Consider the following 13,240-nt stretch of genomic DNA (forward strand, 5'->3'; position numbering starts at 1 on the left):
ACGTGTCCAATCCATATTAGAACCAACAGTCCGGTTAGCAAGCATACTAAAGCTGAAGGAGCGCGACCCCCGGAAGTAGCATGCGCTCCACCAGCGTGGAACGCACGCGAAAACCGGAAGTCACATGTCCGGACCATATTAATGGTCAAGAATCAAATCAGACTGCGTGCCATCACATAGGAACGCATAGCCACTGTCTAACTAGACCCACATAGACACCATCTACTGGATTACCAGCATATTACACAAGCAAGAAGATATCTTTGTTACTATTCTACTGGTATACTTGAAATGTGGTTAATCGTTGTGGGTAAATAGTATGGCCATTAATAAACACCAAGTGCATATTAAAAACAATAATAAACCCACAATACTGACAAAATAAAGAAAATAAAATAAAGTAAATTTAAATGAAAAAGTATATATATAAAAAACATGCAAATGTTAGTATCCTCATGTGCAAGGTCAAAAAATACAAAGAAAAACAATATTTTTTAAACAAAAACAATATATTACTTCAAAAAGATATTATAAGAATTGGACTCATTAAGTCCTCTAGGGGCCAATGTGTCAAGGTAAAAAATCCACCTAGCTTCACATTTACGCAAAGCTAATTCACGATCTCCGCCCCTGGCAAGGGCTGGTATGTGATCAATTAGCATACACTTGAGGCTTGCCACAGAATGTCTCTGTTCAAGAAAGTGGGTTGCCACTGGCTTATCTGATTTTTTCAGCTCCAACGCCATTCTAATCGTGGAGCCATGGTTCGCCATCCGTACATGGAAACATCTCTTGGTCATCCCCACGTAGTGGAGGCCACATGGACAAATTAGCATATACACTACAAAATTCATCATGCAGTATAGTCGATGTTTGATCTTAATTCTTCTTCCACTGTGTGGATGAGAGAAGGTACTCCCAGTCAGTAGTGATCTGCAAGTGGTGCAGTCAGCACATTTAAAGCAGCCCATTCTCTTAGATGGAAACCAGGAGGTTGTAGTTGTTGCTGGTTTTAAAGTAGGTCGCATAAGCATATCCCGTAGATTGGGGCCACGTTTGTAGGCGCATATTGGTGGTCTTTTTCCAAGTGCACCCAAATCAGGGTCGGTTGCAATGATCGGAAAATGTTTATTGACTATTTTTCTCGAATAGTTCGATGTGGTGTCAAACTTGCTGGAGAAAAGAATTCTGGTAGGGTCAATTTTAGAACCCCCAACAGACTTATTGTCTGCGTGCCATTTATTAGCCTTATGTAGACATCTTTGTATAGTTGTCCTAGAGTATCCCCTGGCCAAAAACCATTCGGACATCTCATCAATCTGTACACTAGCCACGGTATCAGAAGAATTATTCCTAAGTATCTGTAGAAATTGAGAGATCGGCAAATTCTCTTTTAAATTACTTGGATGTTGACTACTCGAGTGAAGAAGGGTATTTCGACCAGTGTCCTTTCTGTATAGGGTAGTCCCAAGAACATTACCTTCAAGAAACACTGTAACATCCAAAAAATTCATTGTCGTAGGAATATTGCTAGTGAACTTAATGGGGGAAGCCAAACCATTAAGATAATGGACCATGGCCCTCATTCAGAGCTAGACGCTCTGAGCAGAGCGCACGCTCTGAATGAGGGCCGTCCTCCATAAAAATGGAGCATCCTCCTGGACGCTCATATAGCTGTGGGTCACCACCCACAGCCTATACGAGCGTGCAGGTTGATGGTTGCGATGGTCTTGACCATCGTGACCATCGCAACTGCGAGCCGGATCCTGCGGTTGAGTTTCTCTACCGCAAGGCTCGGAGTGATTTTGGCTCTATCAGAGCCAAAATCACTCCCACTGACATCACTAGTGATGTCAGTGGGCCGGCTTCTGATGGTAGGCGTTCCCTTGGGAATGCCCCCGTCTGGGAGGCATGCCCCCGGCACACCCACCAAAGGGGGCGTGCTGTCAATCAACATCGACAGCACGCCCCCTTTGATCAGACACAACGAGCGAAGGAAAGTCCTTCGCTCGTCGCGTCTGGCGCATGCGCACGACGGAGCTCCCTCTGTCGTGCGCATGCGCAGTGCACACCATCGACCCACTTGCGAGCGGACAGCCGCTTGTGAGTGGGTCTGAATCAGGCCCCATGTCCATGAACTGGGTTTCTGTACCTGACCAAATCATAAAGAGGTCATCAATGAACCGTCTATAAAATACTATATTCTCAATAAAGTTTGGCAAGATAGGTGTCTGTTCATACCCCGCCATGTACAAATTGGCGTACACCAGAGCAAGATTCGACCCCATGGCGGTGCCGGTATTTTGAATATAGAAGCTACTGCCATATTGAAAATAGTTGTTGGTCAAGACCAATTCAGTGAGTTCAACCAGAAACTCAATTGGTGGGCCACAATGATCGATATTGATCAACGCTTGTCTGACAGCATGCAATCCACCTTCATGTGGAATTACGGTATACAGCGAAGATACATCCAATGTGGCCAACAAAATTTGTCCTGCAGGTAAGCTCACTGATCTCAAATTATTTAAAAAATTATCAGTATCTCTTCAGTAGCTAGGCATCTGTACTACTGCCACCTGGAGAAAAGAGTCAATAAATTGAGCCACTGTCTGTAATGTTGACTTGCGTGCGGAGATGATCGGTCTCCCCGGTGGGTCTACCAGTTGCTTGTGGACCTTGGGAAGGGTGTATAAAATAGGGCACACTGGGTGTTCCACCACCAAGCAACTGGCAACCCTAGCATCAATCCACTCCTGTTGACATGCACGTTTAATGGTTGTATCAACTTTACATTTGACCGAAAGCAGCGGGTTAGCGGCAACCTTAGTATAAGTAGAAGTATCAGATAGTTGGCGTAGTATCTCCTTATTGTATGTAGTCCAATCCTGAACCACTGTTGCCCCACCCTTATCGGCCTGTCTCACAACTATTTTATCATTTTTGATCAAAGACTTCAATGCCAATCTCTGAGCAGGACTCAAATTGTCATATTTAGGCTTATTGGTGACCAGCGCCATATCCTGTTCAATGAGTCGCAAGAAAGTTTTGATACTAGCATTAGTACTCGGAGGATCAAAATTACTAGGAGATTTGAATAGTTGATTTGGTATGGTATTGTTATTATTCCCAAAAAACTCACGTAGTTTAATTTTTCTACCAAGTTTATAATGATCAACTGTACACTCAAACCTGTCGTGTACCTGTTTAGGTACAAACGAAAGGCCTAACGATAATACTTCTACCTCGGCATCAGACAACTTGTAGCTAGAAAGATTAAATACTATATCTTATACCGGCTGCCCCTGCCTCTCCTTCTCTTCTTCTTGTGTCGCCCTCTCCTCGTAGGAAATCTAGACCTCCTCTGGTGGATCTGGTCACTCTGCCTAAAAAAGAACCACATGGAGGCCTAGATTCACTGGGGTTTCTTTGGTTAGGATCTATAGTTTCACCCTCTGAGTGGGACTGGGATGATGAGGAATCATAGAAGCGGGGTGTCCGTGTATATGCTCTCTGGTGGCGTCTAGATCTATTGCCACCCACCTCACTCTTAAGCCATTTGTAAACCTGATGATTGGCATAATCATAATTGACAGTGCTCAATTTTTTCCTCTTAAAATATATATATAAATATATATATAAAATGTATGTATAAATATATATATATATGTATGTAAATATATATATATGTATATACATGTGTGTGTGTATGTATATATATATATATATATATGTATATGTGTCTATATGTGTATATGTATATATATATATATATATATAATGTGTGTGTAAGCAGGAACAGATATATATATATATATAATGTTCGATATATATATATATATGTATATATATATCGATGGATATCGCAGAGCCTCTGATTAGGGATGGCAACTGACTATCGATGGTTTGCAAACCATTGATGGTCTGAAGTGTAAACAAGTGGTTTGCCATTGCTGGTGGCCATCAAATTTGCATCATCGATGGCAACCCTCAATCGATGTTTAGGAAACATTGGCAGTTGTGGTGTACACAGATCTCCTCGACCATTCGCAAAACAATTGATGGCTTCTAACGATGGTTGAACCATCGATGGTACAGCCGTCAATGGCCACCACTGCAGTATAATATAAAAATTGCTATTTTTATGGTATACTGTGTCTTAAAAAAATATTTTTTTCATATAAAATAGTGATGGATAAGTTTAAAATTATGTTCGTGACCTAATTCAATCATAAAATAAACCAACAATTTTGGAGCGGTTTTTGGATAAAGTATTCGTCAGTTAAGTGGTTAAATAAAGTTGATGTTTGCAATAAAATAACATCTATACATCGATCAAACTCTTGTATCTCGACCCAGTGTAGCAAGTAGTCTTTATATCAAACCTATTATAATCTAGGTGACCCCCAACTATAACACAGAGATACTGTTAATTACCCACAGATCACTAACTCATATTAACTCACATAGGGGGCTATTCATCAACACTAACGGGTGCATTTAATAAAATTCGTCTTGGTCCCGATTTGACCCGTTTTTCAACTCGGATAGGACCGATCAAAAACGGCCGTTTCTTTTCACTTTAAAAATCGTGAATTTACCATGCTCCCGGTTTTGACAGGATCGTTTTGTTTGATGGTGTATTTGATTGATTCTGTCCATGTTCAAGCATGGATTTGCCTGCCCGACTTTCTCTCCCGAACAAGCAGCCAACGAGCGGCCGCTACATGTAAATTGGCCTCTGATTGTCTGGCAGGCTGTGGGAATTCCCAAGGAAGCTCGTCATTGTCATTCGCGAAGTATTGCTGTGTGCAACAACACACATACTTGTTCGTATGGTTTTGAGAGCAGTACGAGGCTGGAGGTGAGTATAGGATCTTTGTTTCAGGTACACCCATTGGAATCTATGGGGACAGAACATCTGGCAGCAGGTAAGTATGTGTGAACGGGATAGGTACTGTAAGTGTGTAATAAAGTTATACTATATACGATATGTGTGTTCTGTCTTTTTGTAACTATTTTACAGTTGGGTTGTGGATGCCGGACACCTGCTGGCTCTTGTAGTTTTCAAATATTTAACACATTATTACCCTTGTACCAACCGCTCATGGGGTGTGGGGAAGAGCCCCAGGCTTCAGACAAAGCCTGGGGTGCTCGGGAGAGGGGAAACCCCTTCTTGTGGGGGTCCCCACCTCCCTTCAGATCCCCAGCTTTGCCTGACTCGCTTGGGGTGCGAATGCTTTGGCCATGTAGACCCGGTAAAAGGGTCTCCTGGCTGTGGCATTACACCCCGGCCAGTTTGGGTCCGGTGCTGGTTTTAAATATAGAGGGACCACTAGGCATTTTTTCCCCCTATATTTAAAACCAGGACTGGCCCTGCAGCCAGGTGCTGGTTCCTAAATTATGGTGGAACCCTACAAGTCTTGTTCCCCGTAATTTTTGGAACAAGTCTGGGGCTGGTTATGCTTTTGGGGGGGGGACCCCATGTAAATTTTTTCAGAATAATTAACCCTTAAAACCACTTTTCATTATTAAACATACACAAATCACACTGATTTGTGTATGTTTGATGGAATCTCACAGCTAAGGAGGTGGTGCATTTGAAACTTCTATTGACTGTAAAAACACCCAAATATAGCAAAATGAATAATGGTAAATTCCTAGACATTAAGTACCTGCTAGCACCTGTAGTCTGACTATAAAGAAAATATTAAATAATGACCGGACATGCACGCTATGTGGGCCATGGGCTATGTGTTTAAACACAGAATTGAAGTTAGAAGGTGCCAGTAAGAATCATGTACACATATAGGACCTCATTCAGAGTCGGTCATTGCGGCTGCACGGTCGTATGCCACCGATGTTCGCTAAACTGCGCATGCATAAAGTTCGCAATGCGCGTGCGCAAACTAGCTGCTACGATCAGAAATTTCTCCCTCCTTGAACACAGCCAGGTCGGTAGTTTGAGTGACAGAATGAGGCGTTTGTGGGTGGTAACAGGGGAAGGTGCTTGAAAACGGGGGAGTGGAGATCCGAACGCAGGCGTGCCTAATTATGCGAACAGCGTTTTATGGGAGTGCATAATTAACAAAGTAGTGTCATGGCACACGTGACATGGGTGGTTTGTACACTGACCTGATCGTAGTGCTTAAGAGAGGGTATGGTCAACCTTAAGCTCTACGACCAGTTCCGATGGTTACCGATGGTCTCGATTAATCCTTATATGGCCAGAGATGACGTGTAATGCGTACGAGAAGGGGGCACATTTTTTGTCTTACGGCCGCATCCTCCCCTTAGTCGGCCAGCTAACGATCCGATCTTAAGGATGCAACTTGCGAGTGCATCATTTGCATACCCGGCCCCTTTTCCCTTACGACCGTGCGGCCACAACGACCGACTCTGAATGAGGTCCTTAGTACCTACAGTAGGTGTCTAATTTTTATATGTTGACATTTTGACCATGTAAAAATGTAGACATTCTAAATATAACATTATACAGAAGAAGAGAAAGGGAGTAATGGGTGCACAAAGATAAAATCTAACTTCTATTAGTATATTTTAAGATCAGTAAATCATCTCAATATGCAGCAAAATATGGTACACCTAGTTAAGGTGGGTACACACCTGAAAGATATATCTGCAAATCGAGGGATCATATCGTCTGTACACACTGGCCAACGGACAGCAGATATATTGGCCAATCAATTGATCAGCCAATATATGAGCCAGTGTGTACCCAGCATTACTGGTTGCACATGCACAGTACAGTTGCAGAGGCACCAAGGAGCAGAGTAGCAGAGTGGGGTGAAGTGCTGCAGATCTAAAGAGAGGGACTGGGCAAGTAACAACCCTGAAAGGGTAAAGATTGACAAGTGCCACTAAATACTCGCTGATGGTTCACTGAGGATTGCTGTAGAGCTTCGGCAGAGTGAGGCTGAGTTCTGGAGACAGTGTCAGCAATGAGTTAAGTTCCATGGAGGCTGTATGTGAGTAATAGCTGTATAAGGGAGACATCTCTACTGAGATATTGTGAACTGTTGTGCTATTAAGAGATAATAAGCATTATTGAGAGATACTGAGAACCATTGAGAGACACTGAGAACCATTGAGAGATACTGAGAACCACTGGAAACGATTGAGAGCTATTGGGAATATATTGAGATTATTGAATGTTTATTATGAAGCACATTGAAAGTACTGTGAAACCCTAATTTATGCAAGAAGACTGAGCTAAAGATCTGAGCATGCTGAAAGCAAGTTATATACCTTGTATGAGCTGCTACTTAATCAGTTACTGAGTTTAATAGTGAAAAGAGGGGGAGCCATTTAAAGAAGAGAATCTTAAACTGATTAAAGAGTACTTTGGGAGACTTAGGGCCTGATTCAGAGCTGAACGCTCTTACCAGAGCACTCGCTCTGAATCAGGGCCCTCCTCCATGAAAATGGAGCGGCCTCCTGGCTGCTCGTATAGCTGTGGGTGACCACCCACAGCATATGCGAGCGGCCAAAAAGATGGTCGCGATGGTCTTGACCATCGTGACCATCGGACTTGCGACGGAGACCCTGCGGTAGGGTCTCCCTGCCACAAGCCCTGGAGTGATTTTGGCTCTATCTAGTGATGTCAGTGGGGCCGGCTTCAGACGGTAGGCGTTCCCATGGGAACTCCTCCATCTGGCAGGCACGCCCCCGGCACGCCCACCAAAGGGGGCGTGCTGTCAATCAACATCAACAGCACACCCCCTTTGGTGCGAGACCCGGAGCGATGGAGAGCCCATCGCTCCCTGGGTCTCGCGCATGCGCACGACAGAGCTCCCTCCGTCGTGCGCATGCGCAGTGGGGAACATCGACCCGCTTGTGAGAGTCCTGATGCTCACGAGCAGGTCTGAATGACCCCCTTAATCCTGTGTTTAATATGCCTTGTTATTGGAAAACCAAAGCTATTGCTTCTCTGGAACCAGAAAAGACCAGCATTAGATGCTGTTCTCTTTACTTCTGCCTATTGTGGATTACAAGTACTTGCAAGTTATAGGACAGTGACCGACCAGTAACAGAGTACTTCAATGACAGAACTTTGGGCCTGATTCAGACCCACTCGCAAGCGGCTGTCCGCTCGCAAGTGGGTCGATGGTGTGCACTGCGCATGCGCACGACGGAGGGAGCTCCGTCGTGCGCATGCGCCAGATGCGACGAGCGAAGGACTTTCCTTCGCTCGTTGTGTCTGTTCAAAGGGGGCGTGCTGTCGATGTTGATTGACAGCACGCCCCTTTGGTGGGCGTGCCGGGGGCGTGCCTCCCAGACAGGGGCGTTCCCAAGGGAACGCCTACCGTCAGAAGCCAGCCCACTGACATCACTAGTGATGTCAGTGGGAGTGATTTTGGCTCTGATAGAGCCAAAATCACTCCGGGCCTTGCGGTTGAGAAACTCAACCGCAGGCTCCGGCTCGCAGTGGCGATGGTCGCGATGGTCAAGACCATCGCGGCCATCAACCTGCACACTCGTATAGGCTGTGGGTGGTGACCCACAGCTATACGAGCATCCAGGAGGACGCTCCATAATTATGGAGGACGGCCCTCATTCAGAGCGTGTGCTCTGCTCAGAGCGTCCGGCTCTGAATGAGGGCCTTTGTCCTCGCCTTAATGTAAATAACTGATCTGTTTGGGTTTTTGATAATTTATTTGATTAATAATTTTCTTTGCTATTACACTATATCTATGAATTGTAAAAGTTATTGTGTGCTTAAAGTATAGTACAGTAAAAGCATTGAGAAACTATATTTTCCCAAGTCAAAGCCAAAGAGGTGCTGCAGCATTTAAAACAAAGAAGTCTATTTCACTACCCAAGACAGTTATTGCCTATTGCCTAATTATCACCATATTGAAAACTACTGTGTTATATTTGCTATATACCTTTAGTGCTGCAATTTACTGTAATGGGTATGGTGATCAATATTTTCATCACACAGTGACCCTCCCTGGGCTCACATTCTCTTACCCCCTTTAATAAATCTACTTGTTTGTTCTATTTATAAAGGCTGTCACATTATCTCATTTTATTGTATTTAGAGCTAGCTTCTCTGCTATAGCGTGTGGTTGATTAAAGCTTGTGGAGTAATTTCAAGAGAAGATGGAAGATCCGCTGGAGCTGCAGGCTCAGCTGTAGGGTACCATCTATAATTAACTTATCTGTGCCTACATCAACACCCGGGGTTCCACACTGTATATTATATAGTGTGGATGGAAGACTTAGGTGGCTCCCCTAAATATGAGTGTTCTACACACGGGGCCTGATTCGGAGTATTAGGCAAACATAAGGATCTCTTTATGTACTCTCATCATTTCTCCCCTGCACGTACCTTTAAAGCAAGAGATTTGAATGCAGATGCATGACCCTCATAAGTCAGTCTTTTCTAACACTAACCACTATCATTTTTTTCTCTCTAATTAAAACTGGCACTTAAGTTTGAGAGCACTCATTCATCATTGGATGCCATGAGCAGGTGATCAAAAGAAGAATCTCACTCATATAGCTGTGCAGTTCTTTTACAACCTTTACTATCTAACTTCTTTAGATTGTTACATACTGTTTTCAGACCAGTTTCAATATTTATACTGGCTTATTATTTGGTAATTGGTAATCGAGTAATTATAGGATAAGATAGTTTGGGGTTTTCTAGTGTAAATGTCCCCATACAGCTGATGGTATATAAATGTGTATTGATATGTAATTTCAGAAACTATAATATATATACCTGCTGTGGGATGAATTACATGTACTCTAATGCTGACTTAATGTATAACATATATGGTGATGCAGTATCTATTTAATTGTAGTTATAGTGTTCACTCTACATCTGGCGTCAGGCAGGGCACCTGACCTAGAGCAAGGGTACCTCTGCGCGTGCTCGAAAGGGGGCATGGCCAGTGAAAAGGGGGCATGTCTTACTGACATGTCCCCTTTTCATCACTCTTGGGGGTGTGCCTGGCACTTACGGACATGCCGGGCAGCCCCCAACCGCTGCATTCACCCGCGATGACAGCTGCACCATCATTTTCCCCACCTGCGGGACACTGCAGCTCGCGGGTGGAGGACAGAGCATGCAGGCTGTTTCACGGGGTGCCGTGCTTGAGGGCAGGGCGCTTTATGCCCTTCAAAAATAGGACAGGGCACGGTGCCCCACTGAAACAGCCTAGCAGGAACGCTAGGTTATATATTTTGCCATCTGAATATTTTAAAGTCAAGCAGAAATTTTCTCTCCAGAGACTAGACATATATGCTAATGAAAGTGACAAATGTTAGGATTGCCGTGGAGTACTAATATGAAATATTTTTTTCTTTCTATTCTTTTGATTTTCCTTATTATTATTTTTTCTTGATTTTTTGATATGATAATTGTTGGTGTTTTTTGTATCTTAGAGATTAATAAATAAAAATTGATTTAGCGGATTTAGGATAAGTTGTGTCCCCAGAAAGAGTTTTCTCTTTCTCTTTTTTTGGTCCTGACTGCTAAGTAATCAGTGGCGGTTTTCCCATTAGGCACTTTTTAAAATAAATTTAAACATGTTATATGTGGCCCTTCAGATAAATTGGGTGCCATGTGCAATTTGCCCAAAATCTAACAGGTTACCCATCCCTGGCTTAGGTAATCAGCAGAATGTTTTTGTTTATTATTGGTAGGGGAAAGGCCATAATACAGAAGAATGTTGACAGTCTGATATGTGCACATGCTACATACAGATGAATTATGGAATAAACTTGAATGACAGCTGTCTGCAAGAATGTCAGCATGTTGGTTTGTGTTGCTTGGCCTTTGTACTACTTCTACAGCATACAGCTTTTAATAACCATATATAAAAAAGAATGTGACAAAGTAATTGCTCATTCTAGAAACACACATCTATAGTCACCTATTATCTTATTTAAATTGATTTCTGTGAAACTTAATTCTACGTTAAACATGAAGAAAAAATAAGTGTTAATAGATTATTTTTATCAATTAACAAAATGCAAAGTAAATGAACAGAAGAGAAATCTACATTTTTTTCAATGGTGAAAACAGCTAGGTTACTAAAGGTAATCACCAGGGATCGACTGGGGCTCTACATCAGCCCTGGCAGTCCAACCTGTGCACGCGCTCGCGATGGGGGCCTTGTTTAGATTCAAGGGGGGCATGCTGCGAGTCACAGCGGCCTGCCACCCTCTCTTCCTGGTCCACTGCCGCCACCCCTTCCCTCCCTCGGAGCTAATAGCATGTATCCGGCGTTGGGGGTACTTCCGCCCTCCTCAAACTGGCCCTGAGACCATCGGCCCTTCTGGCAAATGCCAGAAGTGCCAGATGGCTAATCCGGCCCTGGTTATCACCATTAAAGTCAATGGTGAAAACCGTTCATTGGCTGAGAGAAGCGGAGGTTCGCCTCTCTCAGCCAATGAATGCTCAGCCCATGCATTTCTAAGTGAAATGCAGCAGCTGAGCTCAGTGAGCTGTCATTTGGGAAGTACCGTCCTTAGAGGACAATACTTATGTCTGTGGGACGGGACTTTGTCTTTTTTTATTTTAGGAAGCCTACATGGAGAAGAGGACGTGTACAGGGATTGTAGGTATGTATGTGTGAGTGGGAGTGTAATAAAGTTTTACTTTCAATGTGTGTGTGTCTTGTGTTTATTTTAATATTTCTTTTGCAGGTGAGCTAGAGGTACCAACGGGCCCTTAATGCCCTGCATGCTGGTACTTGTGGTTCTCCAAGTACCAGCATGCAGGGGAGGCTTGCTGGAACCTCTAGTTCTCCTGTAAAAGGATGCAGCATTCGGATCTATGATGCAGTCAGGCAGTGCCGTAACTAGGGTAGTGCAGCCAGTGCCATGGCTCAGGGCACAACAGGGTAGGGGGCGCTGTTTGGTCCTGTAAATGTTCCTGTTGATTTATCATTTTTACTTCTAGCTTCCTTTTCTTTTATCCCCAGCATCTCCTGGGCTGGCCTCCCCTATCTCTTCCCTGAGGCCATGGTCCTTTTACAGGTGCACTATCTTATGTCCCTATTTAAAAAATGGGGGGAGGGGGCGCCATGCTCTCTCTGGCACAGGCCACCAAAAAGTCTAGTTACGGCTCTGCAGTCAGGAGGCATCTATTTTTCAACAGATGCCTCCTGCTACATTTGCATATGAGTTGTACGGTATAGCACGGCCGCTGCCCTATGGCTGTGCTATACCCTACCACTCTGAATTAGGCCCATGCTGCATACATTAGTGTGAGCTTTGGCAGATTGCAGAAAGCAGTAATAATCCTGAGCACACATGACATGTTGCTCTAATACCAGTTATATTGCAATGTCATAATTCCAAACAGTTCCCTGAAGTGCTTTCCAGCACTGGGCTTGTGAGTTGGTTGCAATACCTCCATAATAGTTTAATTGCATTTTCTCAACGAACAAGTTATATTAGTTCTATGTTTAGCAATTTCAGAAGTGTTAAACAGAGAAATAGTAGATTTTACATAAACAAAAAAAAAGGAAAATGTGTGAGTCTGTACTTGAATGCACAGAACAGGTAAAAGGGCTTATAAACTGATTTAACTTGAGTTAAGAGTTTTTTCCCTATATCTAAGCTTGTAGTTCCCCTTTTTTTTATTGAAATACATTGTTTACCAAGCCTCCTACAGTTGACCAACTGTACAATACAAGGACTGTAATCCATAGACTAAACTCTCATTGGGTTCTCACCAGTGGCAGATTTCCTAGGCACCCGTGCTATGTGCCTAAGGGTGCCACCTGCTGGGGTGACATTGCAGCATGATCCCACCCTCCCCCCCCACAATCAGAGCAGGTGCTGATACTTTTTTTTATTATGCAGCACCAGTGGGGAGAAGGGGATCAGTGGTGGCAATTTTTGGGTGTGGAGAGGTTAGGGTACATGCTGGGTTCTGGAGGCTTCAACTTCCCAGTTGTTATGAAGAGCCAGCTGTGTTTATGCAGAACCGCCTGGCACAGCTACTGTGCGGCTCTTCATCTATGCTTCACCCCCCATGTGTATCAGAGCAGCTGCTGATCCTGTCACTTTTGCTTGGGCAACTCTGCACCTCTTCTTGATGCCTGTGTAGGCTAAGGGCAGCCAGTGCTAGTCGTGAAGCAAATGGACCATTTCCCTAAGTACAGCCATGGCAAAAAGTTTTGAGAATGACACAAGTATTGGTTTTCACAAAGTTTGCTGCTTCATTGTTTTTAGACCTTATTGTCAGATGTTACTATGG

Source organism: Taudactylus pleione, unplaced genomic scaffold (genome assembly GCF_031769625.1).
Source record: "Taudactylus pleione unplaced genomic scaffold, aTauple2 ptg000016l, whole genome shotgun sequence".
Taxonomy (NCBI): Eukaryota; Metazoa; Chordata; class Amphibia; order Anura; family Myobatrachidae; genus Taudactylus; species Taudactylus pleione.